Consider the following 27,795-nt stretch of genomic DNA (forward strand, 5'->3'; position numbering starts at 1 on the left):
TTTTAATCTTTTGTGATAAAAATTACAGAAATGCCTAAAGCCTTTTCTTCCCCTTAACATCAACCTTCACAGAGAAGCAGACTGCACACTATTGTAACAGTAGCACATAGGTAGATCTTCAGTTAGTACTTCATACTATCAAGTGTCTTTATTCTATACCCATGTGAATAGACAGGTCTCTACATGGCGAAATCAATAAATACGAGTTGAAACATCTAGCATTTAAAATGACAAAAAAACAAAAAAACAAAACAGCTTAATGGTGGAATATCCTGTAAAACCATCTGTTTGTGAAAATCCTTCAAATGTAAGTTTTTAGATGCGTTTACGTCTATATATTAAATTAATTTGAGGATTTCGATAGACGAATTTTCCTACATTGTATGAATTATATCTTTCACAGGATCTTGTGAAGTATCGTTAAACTCTGAGATTTACTACTAAAAACTATATGGGATGTGTCTGTCTTTTGTAAGATATTAACATACTATAAATATTAATTTAAGTTCAGGATTTAAACCTATATGCCTTTCTAAGAATTGTAATTTCTAAACTAAGTGTTTTATCATTCGAACGTTTCCAGCTTTGTTATAATTTTCACAGGTAACATGGCCCGGCATGGCCAAGTGTATTAAGGCGTTCGACTTGTAATCCGAGGGTCGCAGGTTCGAATCCCGGTCACACCAAACATGCTCGCCCTTTCAGCCGTTATAATGTTACGGTCTATCCCACTATTCGTTGATAAAAGAGTAGCCCAAGAGTTGGCAGCGGGTTGTTATGACTAGCTGCCTTCCCTCTATTCTTACACTGCTAAATTAGGGACGGCTAGCGCAGATTTCCCTCGAGTAGCTTTGCGCGAAATTCAAAACAAACAACCACACGTAACATTTAATTTTGTTTTACTCATGCAACTGTGTGTGTGTGTGTGTGTGTGTTTCGTATAGCAAAGCCACAAAGGGCTATCTGCTCAGCCCACCGAGGGGAAACGAACCCCTGATTTTAGGGTTGTAAATCCGGAGACATACCGCTGTACTAGCGGGGGGCTACTCATGCAACAAACTTTTTAAGTTTATTTAAATAAAGGAGAATTTCTTTAAGAGCTGTTAAAGACCTAGGCTAGCAAAATAAATTTTCGAATGGACAGCTAAGCCCTAAATAATATCAGATATATTTTCAAAAGTTATTTACAACAAAAACATGGTTTCTCTGTATAACACACTCTTCCCAAAACAACAATATTATCACCTGTGGTAATCGATTTCCAATTAGATCTATTTGTTTAACAAATTAAAAAGGAATATTATTTATTCGTATAATCATACAAATCAACTGGATTTTTGGGATAACTTCTGGAGCGTCTAACTATCACTAGATCAAGGATTATGAAAACTGGATTATCCATACTATACAACCAATTTGTCACTACAACGATTATGAAAATCGGATAATCCACATTAAGAGTCAACTTAATTAAAAATTTGTCGGCCATTACTAGAATTAGCATTAAAACTATTGTTAACAATCTTTAAGGTGGGGTAAAACCCAAAACAAAGAAAACTAGTTTACGTAAAATCAAGACCAACGTCTTAAAATAAGAGTTAACCATCATGATGGTTGGCCTAACGATTATTGTGTTATCTGTAATAGCGACCAGTGTACTCGGTTACTAATGGTCAGTTTGATTAAGATTTAGTAAGCCTAAAAAAAAAAAAAGACTGGGTTTGTTCGTCATCAAGGATAAACATGATGAAGAAAGAATTAGTCACACAAGGACTATCTTATTAAGGGCTATGCTGAACAACATTAACAACTCCAACAATTACTAGATTTACTATCGCAGGAGTTAGTGTAGTAAAGACAGGATTAATTATCATTAATGAACAGCCTAATGAAACTGGTTTTATCGTCACTAGGACTAACGAAATAAAAACTTGAGTTATATAGAGAGGGATGGTCTAATGAAGGCCGGGTTTATCATCACTGTGGCAGGAATAATAGACTTGGTTAATCTTCACAAAGAAACGGTCTGATGAAGACCAGGGTTGCCATCAATGGGACGGAAACACTAAATACTGAGTTAATCTTCACTAAGGGACAGTCTCGTGAATACTAGGTTTGACATCACTAGTGTTAGCGCAATAAAAAGCTAGCTTTATACAGATTTGATTAAGGACAATATTAGCAATAACTGTGACACAAGTGTCAAAAGTTACAAGAGTTAAACTGGACATTTTAAAACATGTAAATATATATCGTTTGTTTAAAACGTTACATTGGTTAGCTATAGTTATTGTTAAAGATGTACAGAAATATAAAATGGATACGATTATATTAATGAATCTCTCATTGTTATACTATCAAGAATTTTCTTCGAAAATTTTAAATACGTTTAATCGAGGGTTTGAGAGGAATAAAAGAGCAATATATTACTTTTCCTTTTCCTAGTGGGTCAATGGTAATTTTACGGACTTACTGAGCTAAAATCTAGGGTTCGATTACCCGTAGTGGATAAGGTACAGTAAACTTATTATGTAATTCTGCGCTAAAACAAGCAAAAATAAACCAAGTATTTTTTCTGATATACTGTTCGACATGAAGTGATTACTGTATAAGTTTTATAAGTAAAGGGAGAAGACCCGGCATGGCCAGGTGGTTGGGGTGGGGGGAGGGGCTCGACTTGTAATCTGAGGGTCGCAGGCTCAAATCCCAGTCACACTAACCATGCTCGCCATTTCAGCAGTGGGAGCGTTATAAAGTTGCAGTTAATCCCACTATTAATTAGTAAAAGAGTAGCTCAAGAGTTGGCGGTGGGTGGTGATGACTAGCTGCCTTCCACAGCTAAAATAGGGACAGCTAGCGCAGATAGCCTTTGTGTAGCTTTGTGCGAAAGATTTAAAATAAACAAATAAAGACAGAAAACATAATTGGGCCTCCGGCATGGATTGACGGTGAAGTGGCTCAAATCCCCATCGCCTCGTACACTTGCCCCATATGTTTTCGAACTGGACTGCCCATACATATATATAATAAAAATCTTAGCGTACATGATGAACAGTGAGAGAAAAAAATAATGTTTATATATTATTTTTTTTTAAATGAAAACGTTTAAAAATGTAAATCTAAATTTATACAAAAATAATTGGATCAATAAATACTTTTCACAATAAATATATCACACTGTACGTAATTTACAGAAAAGACTTGCAATCGATACTCATAAAGCCTACAACATCGTCTTGCAAGTTAAAGTTAAAGTTGAGTTTAGCCTAATTCAGTTCTATTTAGTAATCTGAAAAGGTTTTCCTTCAATGCCATATTCAACTTGTAAGTGGTTTTACATATTTATTTCCCATAATACACTCTCGATTATCCCAAAAATAAAAAGTTGGACACGGAATTATAAGTGAAAGAAAATGCAAGCTATCACTAACAGTCGCGTATGGTTTTAGAAGTAAAAATTTTCAAGACCTCGAGAAATTTATTTTCAAGTTTATTGGGTGAAAGCCCAGTAGGAGAAGTTTCCACGAAAAATAATCTGTAGGTACACATACAATCACAGCCATTGTTAATGTGTGCCTTTACCTTTTCTTTTTTTTTTAGGAGACATAACAATCGATTTTCTGACATTGTCTCCCGAAAAATAACCGCCAAATTTTCGAAGTTTATTATCTCGAGAAAGAAAAAGTGAAAGAGAAAAAAAATATTTATGAATTTTAATGCTTTTGGTAGTAGAATGTCTTTTATAGACTGCCCATTGTTATACAAAATATAGAAAAGTGTAAAAACATATCCTTCCAATCTTTGAGTTATGTACCGAACTAAATGTCTAAAGAGTCAATTCAAAATCCAATGACAACCGTGACGGATTGCTAATACAGTTTATGAATAAAACGTAAGAGAAAGAACGTTGTCTATCGTTTCTGAAGCAATATAAACTTCTGCATGCACTATCTGGCAATGGATAATACTGTGCTTATAATTAGAATCACTGGATTTCTTTTATACTGCTTTCGTTTCGGTTACTATTCTTCATCTGACAGCGGAATATTTCATAAAATGAAAAATTATATTTTTGATTGAACTTTTCCTCTTGCTTGTTACAACGCTACGACAACTGTGACTCAGTACTGGTTCTCCGCTCTCAGCGAGACGTTAAAAGCCGGGTTTCAATACCTGGTAAGAACAGCACAGATAGCTTTAAAAACAATCAAAAACCGATTAATCAAAGTTGTAACAAGAAATGTATGGATTGATAGAATAAGTAACCGGACACTTTTTACTTCCAAAAAAGTTCAATTAATTGTTCAACCCTGAATGTCTAATTTCTTTAGTATTTAATAATTGTGATTGTTTATTTTTAATTTCGCCCAAAGCTAAACGAGGGCTATCTTCGTTAGCCGTACCTAATTTAACAGTGTAAGACTACAGGAAAGGCAGCTAGTCATCACTAGCCAACCCTTACGCTACTCTTTTACCAACGAATAGTGGGATTGACCGTAACATTATAACGCCTCCACGGCGAGCATGTTTGGTGGGACAGAGATTCGAATCCGCGAACCTCAGATTGCGAGTCAAGAGCCCTAACCACCTGGCCATGCTCCCCACTTGTTTTTTTAATTTGGAGGTTTTAGGAGTGTCATATTACAAAGAATAGCTTTTATTATACTACAAAAACATGTTGCAGAATCACTTTTCACTTTTCAAACTCTTTATGTTTGTTGTTTGTTTTAAACATAAAGATACACAGTGAGATATCTGTGTTGTGCTCACTGCCGATATAGACCCCCACTTTTTGGTTTTATAAGTCCTCACTTACCGCTTTGATTTTAAGAACTGTCTAAAATCCTCCTATGTATAACTAACATTTAACAGCCTCATCAGTCAGTAACGTAGCTTTCATATATGAGTTAAAATGTTTATAGTAATGTCACTTTTCTTCCTATATTGATATGTGGGTGAAAATGTTATAATATGCAATGTCACGTTTCTACCTATATTTATTTTTGGGTTAAAATAATTATAACAAGTATCGCCTCGTTTTCTACATACATAGATTGTGTGAGTTAAACTGTTTGTAACAACTAATGTTACATTTCTAAAGTATGAATATGTCGGTTATATGTTTGTAACACGTAATGTAACATTTCTACCAACATGGATATGCGAGTTAAAATCTTTATAACAAGTAATGCAACTTTTCCACCTATATCGATACGTTGGTTAAAATGCTTCTAAAAAGTAATGTAACATTTCTACCAATATGGATATATGGGTTAAAATGTTTATAACAATTAATGTAACTTTTCTACCTATATCGATACGTTGGTTAAAATGTTTCTAAAAAGTAATGTTACTTTTCTGCCAATATCTGCCCGGCATGGCCAGGTGGTTAAGGCACTCGACTCGTAATACGAGGGTCGCAGATTCGAATCCATTTCACACCAAACATGCTCACCCTTTCAGCCATGAGGGCGTTATAATGTTACTCTCAATCCCACTATTCGTTGGTAAAAAAATAGCCCAAGAATTGGCGGTGGGTGGTGATGACTAGCTGCTTTCCCTCTACACTTACACTGCTACATTAGGAACGGCTAGCGCAGATAGTCCTCGTGTAGCTTTGTGGGAAATTCAAAAACAAACAAATAAATACAGATTGAATCTAAAGCCATCTGTTCAGCTTTATCCCTACAACTATACTAGTACAGATATGTAGAAAATTGCCGGCCTCACATCTCTAGGACACGCAATGTTTTCAAAAGAGACTCAAAACTCGAGCGTTTTCGACCAGCTGATAGTTACTCTTCACGAGAATAAGTGGATATGTTTAATAAAATAAAGAAACATACAGGCACGGATGTCAATAAAATAAAGAAACACACAGGCACGGATGTCAATAAAAGTAATGAAATATACAGGTACGGATATCAATAAAAGTAATGAAATATACAGGCACGGATGTCAATAAAAGTAATGAAATATACAGGCACGGATGTCAATAAAAGTAATGAAATATACAGGCACGGATGTCAATAAAAGTAATGAAATATACAGGCACGGATGTCAATAAAAGTAATTAAATATACAGGCACGGATGTTAATAAAAGTAATGAAATATACAGGCACGGATGTCAATAAAAGTAATGAAATATACAGGCACGGATGTCAATAAAAGTAATGAAATATACAGGCTACACAATATATGATCTGATCTTGTTTTTTAAAAGTACCAACTAATCAATTACTAATGCTTCGAAAGAACAGAACGCTTGTAAAAATTATTATAAAATATGTGAAAGACTGTTGAACACTTATTAAAACTTAGAAGGACAAACATAAAACTCCACAGATACAATATATAATTCATCACATTATATCAATTTATAATTTCTTGAATTGCAAATTACATATAAAAAAAAAGCAATCAGTAGAAAATTCGCTGCTGTTAACAGTCGTTTCCTTTTGAATCATCTGCATCAGTAGTATGTGCTTGAACTTCCTACAAAAGAGACGACAGCTTCCTGATAAGTTGTTAAAGCCGTCGTTGTGAAACACACGCTGATTAACTGATTAACAGTTTCAACACCTCGAGAGTAAATATTGCGAAGTGAGTAAATACAAACGTCTGCAGATGGCGCTCTTGTAGGAGCCAGTTGTGCATCACCTACGTTTTCTGCCATGAATTACGCACGTAATGGTGTCGATTCTTAAAATATTCTATCTGCATTAGACTTTAAGCAACGTTATTGTTGAATAAAAAGACGACGTTATGATGAACTGTTTACAAATGTAGGTTTACGAGCGCACGATTTTATCATTCTTTGCAGAAAACAAAACAAAAACAAGAGAAGTCAAAAAATTAATATTATATCTTGATTAGATCCAAAGTCAAAATATACATTTAGAATGATAATTTCTTATTGTTATTTATTAAAGATCAAACTCATGCAATCCAACTCACGAGGGGGTTAAAGCACTCGACTTGTAATCTGAGGGTCGCGGGTTCGAATCCCCATCACATCAAACATGCTTGCCCGTTCAGCCGTGGGAGCGTTATAATTGACGGTTATTTACACTATTCGTTGGTAAAAGATTAGCCCAAGAATTGGCGGTGAATAGTGATGACTAGCTGCCTTTCCTGTAGTCTCACACTGCTAAATTAGGGACGATTAGCGCAGATAGTCCTCTTGTAGCTTTGCACGAAATTCCAAACAAACCAAACCGAAACAACTAACAAAGTGGTAATGGAAGTACGCGTGAACAGAAGGAAGTGCTCATGCGCAGCGGGTGTCAGCCGTTGCTAGGTTGTAGTGAAAAGTTGTTAACCGTTTGATTGACAAGAATAATAATAAAAAACGAACGACGACAGTTTAGACAGTATTTACTTACTGTATAGGATATAAAGTAACATGCGTACAACACGTGTATTATTTTACCAAAGGAAGCTATTTGCATTATTGCCTCAGTTAAAATTTAATAAAAATACTCATTGTAACTGGCATAGAGTGACTTACATCATAAACACTTTAAATATATACGTTTAACTATACTAGTGGTTCACATCAAACACTGTAAATATACACTTTTAATTCTATCTAGTAGTTTATATAAACTCTTAGAAATACACATTAAACTATGCCTACTGGTTTACATAAAGACTGTAAATATATATACATTAAATTATACGTACTGGTTTACATAATCATTGTAAATACAGACAGTGAACCATACCTACTGGTTTACGTAAACAATGTAAATATACACATATAACTACAGCTGATTTTTTAAAAATAAAAACTGTAAATATATATATATACTTAACTACACCTAGTGGTTTACATAAACCACTGTAAATATTCTCATTTATCATCTACAGCAGAGACGGTGAAGTATTTTCATAAAACCTGAAAATTATTATAAATTGAAATTAAAGCGGAGTTTACTTCTTTCCAAGACATTATAGTCAATAATAAGATAATAACATAGTCTACATCAATTATATTTAACCAAAGAATAAAACAGTCGATTTATAATATAATTCATTGCAGTATAAAACAGTCCACTTAAATTACAGTTAATAGTAACATAAAAAACAAATTTAATATATAAGTTATAATTAATCGTAACATAATAAAATAGTTCATGCAAATTATAATTAATCGTAACGTCGAAAAAATCCATGTAAATTTTAGTTGAGGCAATCCACAAACTAATGAAGATGGGAAATTGAAAGTATCATGTTTAGATTTTGTTTGTTTTAGAGTAAAGCCATGACAGGCTATCTACAAAGTCCACCGATCTGAATCAAACTCCGGATTCTAGTTTTGTAAACCCGTAAACTTATCGCTGTCCTAATGAGGAACATTTCTGTTACAAAAACGTTCATAATATTTTAATAGTCTATATAAGTTAGAGTTAATCGTAGCATAATAAAATAATCCATGCAAATTACGATTAAACGTAAAGTAACAAAAGTAGCGCCCTCTGTGGCATAGCGGTATGTTTGCGGACTTCCAATGTTACAAAACTGGTTTCGACACCCGTGAGGGGCAGAGCACAGACTTCGTGCAGTTTTGTGCTTAACTTCAAGCAAACAAAAGCAGCCTTACAAATCACAGGTAATAGTAAATTAATGGAAAAGGACCGTACAAGTTAGAGTAATTGTCACATAATAGTATTGTCTATATAAATTATGCTTAATTATACAATAATCGAAATTCTAGTTAGCAAGTAGTTTTTATATATGTGAAGTAAATTTACAAACAATTTCTTTATTTTGGTACTATGCATAAAGCTACACAAGGAACTATCTTTGCTCTGCCCGTCACGGGTATCGAAACACGGTTCCTAGCAATTTTGGTACTATGCATAAAGCTACACAAGGAACTATCTTTGCTCTGCCCGTCATGGGTGTCGAAACCCGGTTCCTAGCAATTTTGGTACTATGCATAAAGCTACACAAGGAACTATCTTTGCTCTGCCCGTCACGGGTATCGAAACCCGGTTCCTAGCAGTATAAGTCTGCAGACGTAGCACTGTGCTACTGGAGGAGCATTTACAAACAATAAAATAAAAAGTTTTCTTGTTATTATTATTTTGAATTAAGCACAAATACACTGGACTATCTGTGCTCTGCCCACCACGGGTATCAAAACCCGGTTTTTAGCGTTATAAGTCCGCAGACATACGGCTGAGCCACTGAGGGGCAAATATTTTTGTACTGAGATACATAAGGAATTTTCAGACGGTGATTTTACAATAAAATACAGAAAAATATTATGTTTGAACTATTCTTAAAAATTCTTCAGACTCGACTAGCTTTCATTGAATGTGTTTTCTCTATAACTGAACCTTTAAATAATTTATTTTCACACAAAGAAATCAATATACTGACACAAGATAAATTTTAGTTCTGATATAATCAGCCTTTCGTGATAAATAACCACTGTAGAAATACTTATTTTTTTATAGTCTCTTATTGTAGATTTGAGTCTACGACAAAAAAAATACATTTTTAATAATATATCATTGCTTTGTCAACCTTTCTAAAGGTCGGACGATCTCACACATAAACACAAATAAAAATGTAAAATTCTAGATTCCAAACATAATTTTTCTTTGCTTTCGTAAAAAAAAGTTAAATATTACAAAAATAAATCTGTGGATGAAAAAGAAGAAATAAGATATTTAACAAAATTTATAGAGACGATGAAAGTTCGAAAAAATCTGGACTGAAACTCGAGTAATCTTAAACAATGTAAAGCAAAAAAACGAGAATTGGAATCGCAATTTTTAACCTCAACGGACTGCTATGTGCACGTGAGCTAAATGGTTAGGTCAGAGACCCCTAAATATCATGTGTAGCCTCCCTAACTTGAACTACTGAAGAGAAATAGGTTATCCAACAGTGTCCATCACTTGTTAGACCATCTGAACCGAATAACAGAACTGGCTGTTACATTTATGATGCGAACAAAACTGGAAGTACGGTGAGTGATCAGCTACATTACGTCTCGAACCACGGACCCTTCGATCCGCAACTTAAAATGCAAAATGCTAGACCATGCCTGGCTAAAAATAACACGAACGGTAAATCATCAGTATTAAGAGAGGGTTAGGGTTAAAAGAGCGAAAGATAAACAAATAATAAACATTTAGATAAATTAAAGAACTGGCACAGAGATATTTGTGAGGATTTACACTGCTAGAGACAGGGTTTTGATATCAATGGTAGGCAGAGCACAGAGAGTCCTTTGTGCTTGAAAACAAACAACTATGACAGTTAAGAGAAAGGCTCGTGATAGAGAAAAAAGCTGAAGGAAGTTATGGGAGTCAGAAAATTGGTAGAAAGACGACAAGAAAAAAAAGAGAAAATGAGAACGAGGAGGAGGAGCGAGGGAGAAACAAAAGTGAAGAGAAAGAGAAATAACACTGTGTAACACAACTTGTGTTCCTGGATAGTATGTGTTATAACACTGTGTAACACAACTTGTGTTCCTGGATAGTATGTGCTATAACACTGTGTAACACAACTTGTGTTCCTGGATAGTATGTGCTATAACACTGTGTAACACAACTTGTGTTCCTGGATAGTATGTGCTATAACACTGTGTAACACAACTTGTGTTCCTGGATAGTATGTGCTATAACACTGTGTAACACAAGTTGTGTTCCTGGATAGTATGTGCTATAACACTGTGTAACACAAGTTGTGTTCCTGGATAGTATGTGTTATTACACTGTGTAACACAACTTGTGTTCCTGGATAGTATGTGTTATAACACTGTGTAACACAAATTGTGTTCCTGGATAGTATGTGTTATTACACTGTGTAACACAACTTGTGTTCCTGGATAGTATGTGTTATTACACTGTGTAACACATATTTTGTTCCTGGATAGTATGTGTTATTACACTATGTAACACAAATTTTGTTCCTGGATAGTATGTGTTATTACACTGTGTGACATAAATTTTGTTCCTGGATAGTATGTGGTATTACACTGTGTAACACAAATTTTGTTCCTGAATAGTATGTGTTATTACACTATGTAACACAAATTTTGTTCCTAGATAGTATGTGAAATTACACTATGTAACACAAATTTTGTTCCTGAATAGTATGTGGTATTACACTATGTAACACAAATTTTGTTCCTGGATAGTATGTGGTATTACACTATATAACACAAATTTTGTTCCTGGATAGTATGTGGTATTACACTATATAACACAAATTTTGTTCCTGGATAGTATGTGGTATGTTTGAACTTCATGTTGAACAACCACAACTATATACAAACAAATGACCTAAGCATGGGCAACCCAGTATCACCAGTTCTAGCCAATATTTTTATGACACAAGTTGAAATACAAGCAATTAACACAGCATTACATCCACCACTATACTGATACAGATATATAGATGACACGGTTGCGGGATTCAGATCTACAGAACACGCACTTAATTTTTTCAATCACATTAACTCTATACATCCCAACATTAACTACACATGTGAACAGGAAGAAAGCAATGAAATATCATTTCTTAACCTCAAAATTACAAGAACCGACACACAATTCAAAACAGAAATCCACCGAAAAATAACCCATACTGGACTATACATTTCTTGGGACTCAGCACATGAAACAAAACAAAAACTCAACATACTAAGAAACCAAATAAACACAGCCATAAAACTATGCTCACCAGATAAAATTAACGAAGAATTAGACAAAATAAAACAATACTTCATCAACATCAATAAGTTTCCTCCACAAACCGTAGAAAACATTATACGCACACACATTGACAGAAAGCAAAACCAACCAACAAAAGTAAATATATCTCACGAATCAAAAATCACGAAACCATATACTGCTGCATACCATATATTCCCGACATCAGCAGACAAATAACCAACATTTGGCAAAAACTAATAACAAAATATGACATTCCAATTAATACCAAATTTATTCAAAAACCAGGCACAAAACTGAGGTCTATACTATGTAAAAACTACACTGACAAACACCAAACCAACATTATTTATAAAATACAATGTCATAACTGCCACGACTTCTATATTGGAGAAACAAGTAGAAAAATGGAAACCAGATTCAAAGAACATAAAAAGTCACCTTCACACGTTTTCGAACACTGCAAGTCAAATAAACACAACATAACCATAGAAAACACTCAAATACTAAATAAAGAAACAAACATAAACAAACGCAAAATTAAAGAAGCCTTACTTATACAACAACTTAAACCCAAAATAAACCAATACAAAGGAACACCTTTATACCTATATTAATAAATATAATCAAACATCTAAGCACGCTCTCTACGTTCCGACACTCAGTTGCACAACCCCTTTCAAACATGTGGTCAGCTTCCGGTCAGTTACCTCTTTCTTTCTTTGTGAACCTGACGATGACCGGAGAAGGTCAACGTTGTTCGCTCTTCTACGTAAAATATTTTCTCAACCCAAACAAGCCGTTTTTGCATATATATTTCTATACAAGTGGGCTTTTCACGATATCACTGATTAGGTCTTTTATATTTACTTTAGGCATAAACAATTGGGAAATAACACTTTGTGCCCAGGAACAAGATAAAGTAAAAATTTTGTCACATAGTGTAATTAGTAGAATGAGAGGAAAAATAAGAATTATGTATAACAAAAAGATGAGAAATTTAGGATAGCGAGAAAAATAACAGAAGAATGTAAAAAGAATAATAAAGACTAAGTAGAGAAAAAGAGAATGAAGGAGAAAATAATCATGAAAGGGAAAAATGGTTGTAAGAGAAATGAGACGAAATTCGGGAGAGAGAAAATCGTTAGAGTTTGGAAGCAGACAGAGAATTAAAAGAAAAAATAGCGGTTGTAAAATAAAATTCTCATAAAATAAAAGCAGTATTCAAGAGACGATAAGTTAGAATAGCGAGGATGGGCGTGTAAAAATAATGAGAATAATTGAAGTAAAATATAGAAACAAGAGAGTAATAGGAAAACCAAGCTAACTAACCAAGGGTAGTAAAGAATGATTTAAAAAATAGTAAAAAGAAAGTAAACAACAAAGAGACGGAGAAGAACTGAAACTGTACAAAGATAGGTTAAAAGTGTAAGGAAATAAAAACGGTCAATAAGTTAAGGAGAGAGGAGAAGACGATAGTTAATTTAAGGAGAGAGAAGCATGAGCTGAAGATGAGTCAATAAATTAATAAATATTTATTTTATGAATACCACAATAAAAACAATGAAAAGTTACAAAACGTAGAACTTCTTACAACTATTGGTTTAAAAGGATTAATTCTTTATCACTTATTTCTGGTTCTTTGCTTCAGTTCAAAGTTATTGTATTGTTTAATGATCACATTTTGTCTGCTAATTTTTAATTTTATCTTTTCTAACGTTATCTTTCACTGTATCTTTTCAACTCTGATTTTGCAAAGAAATAATCATAAACTATTAACAAGAACGATTTCTTAAAGCTACCAAAGAATGTTTCAGTTGCCAAAAAATCTAATTGTCATAACAAAAGCCATAATATGAACAAAACTGAAACTCCACCTTTAACCTCTCATTTCGTCTGTTGAAGTTTAACAAAGTTCCAACAGCTCACAATTTTGGAGGTGTTTCAGCTCTTTGTCTTGTGTGTGTTGTTAAGCACAAAGCTACACAATGAGCTATCTACGCTGTAGCAGTGTAAAACTAGACGGAAGGCAGATAGTCATCACCACCTACCGCCAACTCTTGGGTTACTCTTTTACCAATGAATAGTGGGATTGACCGTTACATTATAACGCCCCCACGGCTAAAAGGGGCGAGCATGTTTGGTGTAACGAGGATTCGAACCCGCGACCCTCGGATTACGAGTCGAGTGTCTTATACACCTGGCCATGCCGGGCCTCTACGCTGTGCCCACAATAGTATCTGAACCCGGTTTTCAGCACTTTGAACTGACACGATTTGTCACGAAGTCACTCGTACCGCAGACGAGGAAACCCACGATGTGGTTGGATAATACTGCGTGCTGGTGAAAAAACATATTACAATCCTATAGCAGATCCTTAACGTCACAGACTTGCTACTACAATTAGCGAAAAGACATGTTTGTAAAAATGACTTTCATAATTTCACTAAAAAATATGAGCTTATGTATCAATATAGGATCAGAGGCATGAATTAAAACTTTCTGTTAATAGTAGAACACTGCTATACAGAAACAAACCAAACCGGCGAGGAAAACTACAACAGCTAAAGGTCCAAAAACGGAAGAAAACAGAAAAGGAAAAACATGAGTGATGACGAAATAGTAAGTGACAAAATATTTGGAATACAATAATTAAAAACATTTAGTTAATTACAGAGTGTAACTTTAACTGACTAAAATTTATACAAAAACACGAAATATAAAGAGTAAAAATCAAATGTAGTAAAGAGGGAATATAGAGTAACAAGAGATTTGAGAAGGGCAAAGTTAAAGAAAAGATGAAATATAAGGAAAAACGAAGAAATTATAAGACAAAACGTTCTTTCACCACAGAAACAAGAACATCAAAAGCTACAAAAACTTTCAGATACACTGTGCTGATGAGCCTTTCTGTCAGTTCAAAGTAGTTCTTAGCGTACAGAGAACGTTCACTGTCAAGAAAACAAAAAAGCAAATAGAATGAAGATATCCATAGTAACAAGGAACTTAGGTTTATTGCAGTGGAATGTTTGTTTAGCTGGTTCTGTGTGTATATAATCATGAGTTTGGCACCATATTAGGTTCAACAGAAAAATGACAAAAAAAAAGCCTTCAATGTGTTTATTTATCCATACAAAGACAAGAAACGAGCACTAAAAATGCATGTTTTACAGTTTATGCACAACTAACGGCACAATAGAGACGATCCAAAACATAAAAAACAATATAACTACCGATTATATTGCACCAGCACTCGGCTAAATTCGTAACAGAAAATCGACATCATTGTAACCTATCATACATTTTTCTGTTCAATCATTTATATTTCACTTTGTTCTGTTTGTTTACTATGAAGCACAAAGTTACACAAAGGGCAGTTTGTACTCTGCTCGCCATAGGTTTCGAAACCCGGTTTCTAGCAGTATTAGATCAGCAGACGTACCACTGAGGGGCTTTCCCTTTGTTTTTCAACTTTTTTTTTTTTGTATACGGGGAACGAATGCTGCCCTGTAGTATGTTCGAATATGTGCGATACCATAAAATATTTTCCACACTTTAATGCTAAGTCTGCATTTCAAAAGTGACAAGCAACCACTTAGCGTAAATGATGGGTAGTATTGCTGCATTTACTTCGATCATTAGTTTAGAACTAGAGACGGTAGCAGGTAGCCTCAGTAGCTTTGCCTAAAATTCAAATATGTTTTTACATTATTTTATCAGTTTTACTTGCAGTGTTCCAGGTTTCTGAGTTTTGTACTAAAATGTTAATGGTGTTCCTATAAAATATTTATCAGTTGTTTTAAAATTCATATTTGTGTGTGTGTATAATTCCATATTCCACCCATTATTACTGTTTTTATTTATCCAATAACGTAAACGGAGTAAAATAAAAACCAGTTTTTATCACAATCTTTCAAAATTTTAAAACATTAGTGGAGACTACAAGTTTGAAGAAAAATATATTTAAAGTGTTTATTACGGAAATAAGAAAACAGAATCAATAAACATAATCCTCTCTTTACGTTATAACTACATACTGAACAGAGGCAGTCTTCCTGTTTGTTTGTTAACAAAATAAATGTTCATGTCTTGAAATATGTAGTCTGGTCTTTTGATACTGCTAAGTATATAAAAGATTAAAATTACATTTTATAATATATATTTATATATACATAATGCAGGAATTTTAAATACAGTACCACATGATGGATGTTCCAATAAACAATATAATAGTTAGAGCACTTGACATACAATAATAGTTGTTCACTGTGCTGATGAACTCATCTATTGGTTCAAGGTAGTAGTTCATAATGTACAAAAAATGTTTACTGTCAAGAAAACAAATAGAAACTAAAATATAACGTAGATACATTGTACTAACGACAGTAGCTGATACAATGCACTAACGACAGTAGCTGATACAATATACTAACGACAGTAGCTGATACAATGTACTAACGACAGTAGCTGATACAATGTACTAACGACAGTAGCTGATACAATGCACTAACGACAGTAGCTGATACAATATACTAACGACAGTAGCTGATACAATGTACTAACGACAGTAGCTGATACAATGTACTAACGACAATAGCTGATACAATGCACTAACGACAGTAGCTGATACAATGCACTAACGACAGAAGCTGATACAATGCACTAACGACAGTAGCTGATACAATGCACTAACGACAGAAGCTGATACAATGCACTAACGACAGTAGCTGATACAATGCACTAACGACAGTAGCTGATACAATGCACTAACGACAGTAGCTGATACAATGCACAGAAGACAGAAACGGATGCAATGTTTTGTTGTTGTTTTTTTCAGAATTAAGCATGAAGTTACACGATGGGCTATGTGTGCTCTGCCCACCACAGGTATCGAAACCAGGTTTTCAGCGATGTGAGTCCGCAGACATGCCGCTCTGGCACTAGGGGCGCTGATACAATTTACTAAAACTAATAGAATGTACAAAAGACAGTATTTGACACAATGTACTCACGATAGTAGTTGAAACAATGTACTAAAGACAGTGAATAATACAATGTAATAAACACGATAGCTAATACAATGTATTGAAGAAAGTACCTCAAAACTATACTAAAGACATTATCTGATACAATGCACCAAAACATTAGCTATTATAATCCTTTATATGGGTTGTTAAATAACTCTCTTGACATCTAAGAGGTTTTGGATTCTAATCCAATACGAATTACAATAGTAATAAACATTGCACACAGAAAAACTGACATTCAACTAGTGGTTGTTTCTCAGATCCAAATATAAGATCAAAGATAGTGTGTGTGTATGTGGGGGGAAAGTGTAGTAATTTAACTGATTTGGTAGAGCGTTGCCTAGCATTTGGAAGGTTTTAGGTTCTAATCCAGCATAAACTTTTCACAAACTGAACTGAGAATAGTAAGGAGTGGTCTGTAGAGAAGGAAACCGATAATCCGTTGTATTTAAATTAGTTTATGGTACATTGTATTGAATATAGTATATTATACGACGTCCTAAAGGCAGTAGCTGATAAATTCTTGTGAAGACAGTGGATGACACATTGAATAGAAAACAATAACATACAGATGAACGATAGCTTCTCTTTTCAAATCATAACTGAATATCAGTTTTAGAAATATCGTTTTCATAATGTGGGATGTGTAGTAATAAAATATTCGGTTAATTCCTTTTTCAAATTCATAACGTATAACGTGTAAGCAAATAATTGTGTGTTCATTTTCAATCTTTAATCCGAACATAATCGTCTTTTAAACAGACACTACAGCACTTTAAACTGTTTATATTTGTTCAGAATTTTGTTAGACATTGTGATTAGTCGCACCTAGATCAAGGTCAACCAATATTTAGTTTGTATCTAGGTCAAGGTAAAATTATTTAGTTATTTGTAGATCAAAGTCAACCAATATTTACTTGTATCTAGGTCAAGTTCGACTAATATTTCGTAAAACAATTATAGATATTAGTGAACAAAGAAATAACTACAAATGTTTTGCAAGTTACACAACTAAACTTGATACTTTCTGTCCAGTTATCACGGTCACTAATATTAGAGCAGATCATTCACTTCTAGGACAAGCTATTCATGGTATCACCGTCAATTGTAAAATTTCAAACCGCTGTTGTACAATCTACTTAAGTCTAAAAAAAAAGTTAATTAAATATTATATTGAAAATCACAATTAAGTTTTATTTGTAGAGAAACGAAAAACTTTTGTTATATATATTCTTAAACAGCCACTGTTTGCGAAGTTAGCAAATTTTAATCACAAGAAAGACGTTTAATTTCCGAGTGCTTTATAACAAGAAGTTCATGTTAATATAACATTGAGTAAATAGAAATGAAAAAAAAATACATGAGGCAATTTAAAATAATAAAAGAACTAAGTGCTACGTTAGGAAACGGAGCCACTTCTGATTAAGCTTTTAATTAAGGTGTGCGATGCCCAATCTAATAATCAGCATAGAGTAAATTAAGACAAACAAATCTAAGTTGGTAGGCAACTAATACTTGGCGCAGCTTCATCAGTACGTATAGCTATAAGATAATGAGTTAATGTGCTTATATTTTATGCTGGAAAAGTAGTGGTTTAAGTAATTTCAAAATCTTTTGGCAAAAACAAAAAACCGTATTCGTGCCGTTTAAACGGAACCCTGCCATTATCACTTCGAATGTCACGATAATGCTACACCACGAGATTATAGATAAGAAAATTAAGCAGAATACTTTAGAAATAGGTCAAAAAGTGACCGATTAAATCCAACGGTAGTAAAACAGCCAAGCCATGTTGACTTAAAAAGCTTTGCGCATGTTCAAGCCGTAAAATAAGCGAAATTTACTAGTCTTTATATTATGCATATCCATAGTTACGCTACATAAAAATATGATGTACAATTTCTTTGAATATGAGGAAACATCCTACGGTGTAGTGTATACGTAACACTAATGTTACTTTGTGCACTTGACTTACTGTATTTGTGGCAAAACTGCTGAAAGTTATCTTCTGCCGACCTAATTTTAAGCCACTGATCAGATGAAAGGTAGCACATTATTATCAACTCTTGAGGGATTGACTGCTACTTTTATAACAGGTACAGAGTTCAAATTCGAGGGGGAATATTATACGGTATCGTACAGATTCGAACCCACCTCGACAAGCCTGAAATATACTGTTGTTCCACAACAAAGCCGGTGTTTCACTAAAAAATTAACAAAGCAAAAGATTTAAACATGTAGATTATATCATTACATATATAGTCCATTTGTGTAGTTTTGTACGAAACGACAAACGAACATTTAACAAATTTATTATTGTTAACCTCGTTGAAATTAGGCCTTTGAAACTTTTTATTTTATCTGTAACAGCAAATATAAATTAAAAAAGATTTATTTTCACTTAACTTTTTATGGTTTTAAAAATACAAAGAAGTAGACGTAAGTTATAACTTTTGCATTTTAGGTCAAGCCTGTTTTTAGTAATTGGTTTGGTTTGAATTTTGCGAAAAGCTACAAGACGGCTATCTGTACGAGCCGTCCCTAATTTAGTAGTGTAAGACTAGAGAGAAGGCAGCTAGTCATCACTACCCACCGCCAACTCTTGGGCTACTCTTTTACCAACGAACAGTGGGATTGGACGAAACATTATAACGCCCCCACGGCTGAAAGGGCAACCATGTTTGATGTGACGGAAATTCGAAATCGCAACTTTCAGATTACGAGTCGAGTGCCTTAACCACCTAGCCATGCCGGGCCAATTTGTTTTAGTAATATTCATGAAAAAAATGTAAATTAATTAAAGCTCCCTGTGGCTCAGTAATAAGCCTGAAGAATTATAACACTAAAAATCAGGCGTCGATAACTGCTTTTCGCAGAGTACAGGTACTGCTTTGTGATTAACAACAAATTAATGTACAAAAAGCTTCAGTATCTGTCTCAAAATAACGAAGAGTGAGGATTCCCTGGTATTGTCATAGTATTACAAAGTTAGTCTTAGCATTACTGATCTTATTGCTACATTTCATTAACTACATCCTCAAGTTCCTTGGTATCATCAACTATGATAGAAAACCTATTCATATAAAACACTTTTCAGGCATTAAATGTGAAAGTTCGCAAATAACTTACAATGATGAACGATAGAGAGAACTAAAAATATCGAAGTCGTTGTGTTTCCCCTAGGTGTAAAGCTAAAAAATGATCTATTTGCAATCTGTCCACCGTGGGGAATCGAACCTCGGATTTCAGCTTTGTAATTTTGTAAACTTACAGTTCACCCGCCAGTGTAAAGTATTTGTAAATGTATTTGAAATTCTGTCATTTTCCGTCCCAAATTGCAAGAATTTCTTCCATTCAGAACTTATGTTAAAGTGTTTAAAAAATGCTACTTAAAAAAATAATCGTCTTTTTTATAGAAAAGTATAGTAGCACATTTTAGTTCCTATTCTTACAACTACAGCACAATCTGCGGTGCCACCTAGTGGAAATATTAAATCCATGCTCATAAACCTGAATAAAGCAAATGTCAAATAAGGATACATCAAGTAGAGCATTGAGGGATAAAAGAAATCTTTAATGTGTGATAAAAGTTAAAAAAACTACAGAATACACATATATTGTGCATTGTAGTGTATATAATTAATTAAAAAACGCAGCAATGAGACCAACTAGTTAATAAATATCTTCATTTTGAGTATAATATACAAAATATAAAATTAAAACAAAACAATGTTCCACCAGTCTAGTTGTTATTGAATTAAATAGTCTTAAAAATGAAGCATAATACTTTCACTATACTAGAATTATACCATAACAATAACAGACGAGTAACAAGGGTAACCAATATTTAATAGATTTGTAATTTTAATGAGACAAAACACAATAATTTTATGTTGGCATTCTTTATGTTTTCATGTACATTTTAGTACCATTGTTATGATCCATATTTCTGGTTCATAACATATATATTTATGTATGTACGTTGCTCATTTTCCAATGTTTCTGTTTTATCACTAAACCTAAAATAAAATCGAACCCATCTTGTCTTACGTTTGAAAAAATTTAATTTTTCATTATTTTATCCCCTATCAACATTTCTGAACTAAACAAAATATCCTCCCATTGATGCAGCTAAAATCAGACACACACATACAAAGTTACTACAAGTTTTAAATCTATCCTCTTGTCTACATGGGTTGTTATTTACGTTTTCAACTTGTATGATTATCACGTAACAATGCAAGGTGAAACTTCTGTTAATATAATTCTTTTCTATCTTTAAGGTTTATTGATTTCGAACTCTTTTATCTGGGCTTAATATTAGACTCACGTTTCAAGATTGAGCATATAGAGCCAAGATATGACAAAGTAAGTTCAAATATTAACAGGTGTAGCGTTTTTATATCTTATGTTCAATAAATTTATGTCGTTATTACGTGTAGCTCCCCCAAAATGACCAATAAGCCAATATTGAAATTCTTTACTTGTAGAACATAAATGTAATGTAAAGGAGCTTTAGTTCAAGAGTACAAAAATACAGACAAATTTAGCATCTTCGTGTGAAGCTTTATCCACTTTATTTTCTAGAATGTCGATACTTTATATTTCAATTTTCTTTATTCTGAGTTTAATATATTAGGTTGATGGAATAATTCGTGAGCGTTTTTAAATAATTTCATTCAAGCATTACATGCAAGTCTATACAATACTTCAATGCATGAACACATTACACCCAAAACATTTATTATGATACTTTATTTCATGTAATACCTAGGTATATAGTATGCATTGTTTTAAACGAAATTGCAAGAAATTAAATGCGAAAAGCAGATGGTGTCGAAAATGCTCGATTTTGTCCACTTGACATTCCATTTAATGAGCTGGAAATGAAAGCAAAAATTAAAGACATATGAAAATCAAACACACCATCTATTAGAGCAAAAAATTATCTACCAAATGACATGAAATATTTTGCGAAAGCGTTTCATTTATGAATATATTTTGTTAACTTTAAAAAACGCTCACGAATTATTCCTCAACCCAATACAAATAATAAAATATGTTTATTTAGAAGCACTTTATGAGGGTCCGACATGGTCAGATGGATTAAAGCGTTCGACTCGTAATCTAAGGGTTAGAGGTTCGAATCCTGGTCACTCTAAATAGCTCGCCCTTTCAGCCGTCGGTGCGTTATAATGTAACGATCAATCCCACTATTCGTTGGTAAAAGAGTAGCCCAAGATTTGGATGGTGCTGACTAGCTCTTTTCCCTCTGGTCTTACATTGCTAAATTAGGAATGGCTTGCGTAGATAGCCGCGTGTAGCTTTGCACGAAATTCAAGAACTATATTTTGAATACGTGATCGATTATATATGTAAAAGGTATTAATAAATAATGTCCAAGTCTGGCCTCTTTTCAATTATGTACTAATTATGGATTTTTTTCTATTTATAAATTTTCCCTAGGTCAAGATATAAAAATATATATTATTATTTTTTATTTACAAAAGCATTTTTTAAAATTTATATTGCCACTCTTAATTATATTATACTCTTCAAAATTATCAAAATAATAATGTAATTATAAGACGTTTACGCATTCAAATAGTTGAAGTAATGCTTTATAAATTCAAGATGTAAACTTAAATTTGCATCGAACCCGCCATTTCATCTGATAATCTTATTACAAAATTACATTTCGATTTTTAATTAAGTAATATGTATCAAAATGTAAATAAAAGTAATAGCAGAACACTGGAAATATAAAAAAAAAAATTAAGGTTTTTTTTTATTTTACATTTAATTACATTAACAGTTATAAGTCTGTGCTGCAAATAAAATTCATCAACTTCAGCATGTACTACGACATATTAAATGTGGGATTTTGTAATTACAATTACTTTGTGGGATAATAGGCCGTATTAAATGTGGGATTTTTTTAATATTCATAAACACCACTATATGTTGTAGTAACCTATTTCAGGTGTTGTAGCAAGAGATCACTATATATTGTAGTAGCCTACTTCACGTGTTGCTAGCCATATATTACTATGTGCCGTAATGATCTGTTTCAGATGATTGTTTTTTGTTTTTTTTAATTTCGCGCAAAGATACACAAGGGCTATCTGCGCTAACAGTTCCAAATTTAGCAGTGTAAGATTAGAGGAAAGGCAGCTAGACATCACCACCCACCGCCAACTCTTAGGCTACTCTTTTACCAGCGAATAGTTGGATTTATCGTCACATTATAACCCCCCCCCCGCGGCTGAAAGGGCGAGTATGTTTGGCGCAACGGGTATTCGAACCTGCGACCCTCAGATTACGAGTCGAACGCCTTAACCCACCTGGTCATGCCGGGCCGTTTCAGGTGATACAATCAGAGATTATTCTGTGCTGGTACCCCTTTCTGGCTCAGCGGTGAGTCTGACGGCTTACAACAGGGAAAACTATGTCTCGATACCTGTCGTGGACAAAGCACAGATAAACCATTGTATTACTTTGTACTTAACAACAAGGATACAAAGAAAACTATCTGATTCAGACGTTACAGCCAGACGTTACCTGTAGAAAGAACGTTGCTACACATGTCTCTGGTCAACTGAAAGTATTCTTGGTACCACTACAAGCGAACTGTTTTATAGTTCGCCGTGAGAGAAATGTATCTTGTGTACGGTATCCAGTTGCGGCTGAGAACATTTGATTCAGTCTCAAAGCAGGAACCTTGGTATTGCAGCAATCAAGAATCAGCAAATAGCAATCATCTACTTGTATTGTGATGTTGGCTTGTCTCGTCCACATGTTTTAGCAACTACATCATTATTTAGTTTCTCTGGACAAATAGCAACTTGAAGCAATTCATGCTTTTGATTTTTTGTGCAATGTAATAACGAACTACTTGTGTATCAAAGTTTCCTTCTGCAATAACTTCATTATATTATTTCTTGATGTACAAGGACCTTATAATACTGTCGTTTTTGAAAAGCTTCAGCCATTAGTTCGCTTTCTTTTACACATAGCAATGTTGACTGTAAATTAATACACAGGTTGTATTAACTCAGGTACCAGACTGTTTCCGTACAATTAATTTTACTTTTCCCATTTGAACATTGTATGATAAAGCTAAGACTGTATAAGTCCTAAACAATGTTCGGTAAGAAAAACATTATTCGTAGTGGTCGGAAAACACCTCAATTTATTGACGTACACTAAGGATTATTGTTTATAAAGGGTATTAACAGATGTTAGTTATATGATATGTTTAGCTCTCTTTCATCCATTTTTCCGCACTGGTATGGATGGCTTGGTTCGCAATATGTGGGTCGAAAGTTTGAGCCCTTGTCACTGAACATGCTCGCTGTTTCAGCCCTGGGGGCGTTATGAAGTTATGATCAATCCCACTCTTCGTTGGTAAAAGATAAGCCCAAGAACGGACGTCAAATAGTCCTTGTGTAGCTTTGAGAGAAATTCAAAACAAATCAAGCAAACCCCTCGTCACCCCGGCAGGTTAGTGGTAAGTTTACCGACTTACAACCCTAAAATCTGAGGTTCAAGTTCCCACGGTGAAGAGAGCGTAAATCGTCCATCGTGTAGCTATTTCTCTCCCTATATTTGTCAGCGTTTACTTTGTTATATGTTGGACTGTTCCTGTATTTTTGCACTAAATGTTTTTTTTCTTATTTTCAAAACAAATAACTAAGTAGTTAATAGATTTTTTTAAATCTAATTTTAAAAAATAGTCCAACACCAACATATCTTTCGGGAGTGATTTTAGCACTTAAAACTTAATTTGTATCAAAGTTCACATTACAAAATTCGAGTAAAGACATTAATGTAAAAAAAAATCAAATTTAGTTCTTCCTGGAAACCACGTTTTTGATCATATCCTAAACTCCACTGAAAAATATAAAACCTGACTGTCTTTTTAAACACAGAACATTTTTATGAAAGCAAATGTCAAATGGTGTCTTACAGCATAAGCTTAACTTGTCTCTTCCTTCACAGTTATTGTTGTTACTGCTTAACATGAGTTTTATTATCATAATCCACAGGAAAAGAAAAAAAAGTTAAGTGGTAGCCTTAGTTTCGAGTTAATTGAACAAAAGTTTCAGTTTTTTTTTCAGAATGAAACTTTATAGTGCTACTAACACAGACAGTCAGTCATCTCCACTACTGTTTAATTTTACATCAGTCGCTATACTATCTCTATATTTTATTCGTTTACCTCCAAACATTCTCTTTTTACTGACAAGAAATACAAGGAAAACCTTTCTTATCCCAGTGTTGAGTACAAAAGGAAATGTCTCTAAAGTCTTCCACTCAGAATATTATAAAATTCACTAGCAACAGTTATCAGGCTAGCGTGGGTACGTGCGTCGCTTAACTCCATATCATAAAACCACTTGATTTACTAAGGTCTAAAATGCGTCGTTCAATAAGCTTTGGTACAGAATATCGAATGTCTGGATATTCTAAAAATGGACTTTTTTTCCTTTATGAAAATTGAAATTCTTGGAAAAGTAGAAATGTGGAAACTTATAGTGTAACTTGTTTATTATATTCAAATAATAATAATACAGTATGAAACATACACATCTGCTCCGTCGCTTGGCTATCATAGTAAATCTATAGTAGTGTTCAAATTTTGGCGAGAAAAAAAAACATGTTTAATTCGCATTTCTTTTATAGGTTTGTTAATGAGTTTTAACTCGTGATATATATATATATATATATAAATGTATAAACTAAAACTTGTTTTACACTTTTAAGGAAGCCCAATCGCTTAACAATTATCGTATTTTACAACGATTGCCTTGGAAACAACAAACGTGTGTTTATAATCTAAAAACAGTTTTATAAGTGATTGCTCATTTAAAAGCTGGATTATAAACGGCTGTTCAGAATACTTTCTATTAATGTGTGCTTTTAATTGAAATTAAGAGAATTAACAATTCACTAATTTTGACCACAGCTGGGTTCGGGTTGGTCTTGTGGTAGAATGAATGTGCGTAAATTTGTTTTATAACAATGCCGCATTAGCCCATTTGCCTTGTCCACCGCGGAGAATCGGACACTGGATCTAAGCGTTGCAAGTCCGTAGACTTACCAGAGGACCCCTGTAGTAGACTCTGAATTTCAGAGCTGACAAGCCTTGTTTGAATCAGTGCCATACCAAAATATATTCCCCATATTTTAAGCTGTGGGTGTTGTAATAGTAACAGCCAATCCCTAAGTTTGAATGGTGAATAATAGCATACTGTTGGTTGGTTGTCTTCCCTCTGGTCAGTAGTTCAAAATTTGGAACGGTGATAGCAAAGGGCTGTTAGTTGTCCTTCCCAAAAGCAATTAATTTAAGGTAACATCAGGTTTTGATACAGACTATTTCACTGCCACTTTATTTTGGCAGTGTTAGCCACGCAACCTGCTGATTTTCATAGCTGAAATGTTTCAATACAATGTACTCAACCCACGTATAGCATTTCTTTCTGTGCTACTTTCAACCATTGTGGTATCACATTTACCATTAAAGGTGATCACATATAATACACACTAACGTGCGAACAATACAAAGTAAATCCTAGATTATTTCACTTACTGATATGATCTTAGATCAAAAGATACACAAACAAACCCAAGTGTCAACTCTATAGTTTTCCCGAACATGTCATATAGCATGTAGTCAAATAGCCTGGTTGATAAGTGTTATTCTATCAAACCAGCTACCGGAAGTCAAGGTTAAAATTTGATTACTTTTGTACAACTACAAAGTAAGCAGTTGAGACTTGTCTTTTTGCTCTTGAGAAAAGTCGAATTGAGGAATTGAAGCCCGAATTTTGGAGTTGTAAGTTCATATACTTACTGCTGTCCAACTGGGGACAGTATCTGAGACAACGGTTGATCTACTGGTAAACTGAAGGAAAAACAACATAAATATGAAAATAATATATCACAAAGTTCGCATATATATAATTAGTAATAAATCCAATAACATTCAAGACACTCATCCATCAAGCAGACATTGGTATTGTCAACCAAATCGATCCTTTAAAGGTTCGGTAATTACCTAATGTAATAAAGTTTTCTCTCGGCTTTGAACCAAATAATGCCGGATTCAAAATCTCTCTTACAATGCACTCTTAGCTAAAAGTAAGGAGCATGTTAAACAACATTGTATTGCGAACCCAATACTTCCCGATACGCAGCCCGATATATCTGCCTCAAGGTAACGCCCGGCTCAATCAATACAACCAAACCAATAAAAGTGGAAAACTTTATTTGTTTTTGAATTTCGCGCAAAGCTACACGAGGGCTATCTGTGCTAGCCATCCCTAATTTAGCAGTGTAAGACTAGAGGGAAGACATCTAGTCATCACCACCCACCGCCATATCTTGGGCTACTCTTATTACCAACGAATAGTGGGATTGACCGAAACATTATAACTCCACGGCTGAAAAAGTGAGCATGTTTGGTGCGAGCAGGATTCGAACTCACGACCCTCAGACTACGAGTCGAACGCCTTAACCTAGTTGGCTATGCCGGGCCGGAAAACGTTACTTTCAAACTTCTACATCAAAAATGAAGATGAAATTAGATAAAAAATATATTAACTTTTTGTTAACACGATTACACACAAAAGCTTGGTTTCATCAAAACAGAAGAGTTTTAGCTCTAAATAATTAGGTTGCTGGTTGAACTTAAGCACGTGTAATTTTTTTTAACACAATATAAAATTACAAAAAACAACAACAAAATAATTTTGTCATATAAACTACTTGACTTTTATTATTAAATAAACATTTACATTCATAAAATTATGAAATGAAACACTTAGTAAAGGCGTTCGGCTACATTGGACTTTGGGCCTTGTTTCAATTTAAGTATTAGACTAGCAACCCGCAGACATAACGTTGCAAATCATATTTGTTTACGGGCACTAAAAACTTTTCGGTTTGTTTAAGTGCGGCCTTATGTTGAAAAGAAACAAATGTTTAGTTTTATTAGCGCGGTTGTAAATTATAAAATTATCAAGACGTTTGGGTGTGAAATTAGCCAAGAATCCGTTAACCACCGTTG

General features: G+C 33.8%; 1 protein-coding gene across 7 annotated transcripts in view; it reads right to left on the reverse strand.

Moving 5' to 3' along the window:
- LOC143222324 (suppressor of lurcher protein 1-like) overlaps positions 1–27,795 on the reverse strand; it is a 293,085-nt gene that overhangs the window by 152,428 nt on the left and 112,862 nt on the right. For 2 of the 7 annotated variants that reach the window (XM_076448704.1, XM_076448709.1), the window contains exon 1: positions 6,959–7,227. The exons of the other annotated variants lie outside the window; for them this stretch is intronic. The gene's annotated coding sequence lies outside the window, so the exon portion shown is untranslated. Of the gene's footprint in view, positions 1–6,958; positions 7,228–27,795 lie in introns of those variants that run through there. 7 annotated transcript variants of the gene reach the window in all.

The sequence above is a fragment of the Tachypleus tridentatus genome, chromosome 8, assembly GCF_004210375.1.
Source record: "Tachypleus tridentatus isolate NWPU-2018 chromosome 8, ASM421037v1, whole genome shotgun sequence".
Taxonomy (NCBI): Eukaryota; Metazoa; Arthropoda; class Merostomata; order Xiphosura; family Limulidae; genus Tachypleus; species Tachypleus tridentatus.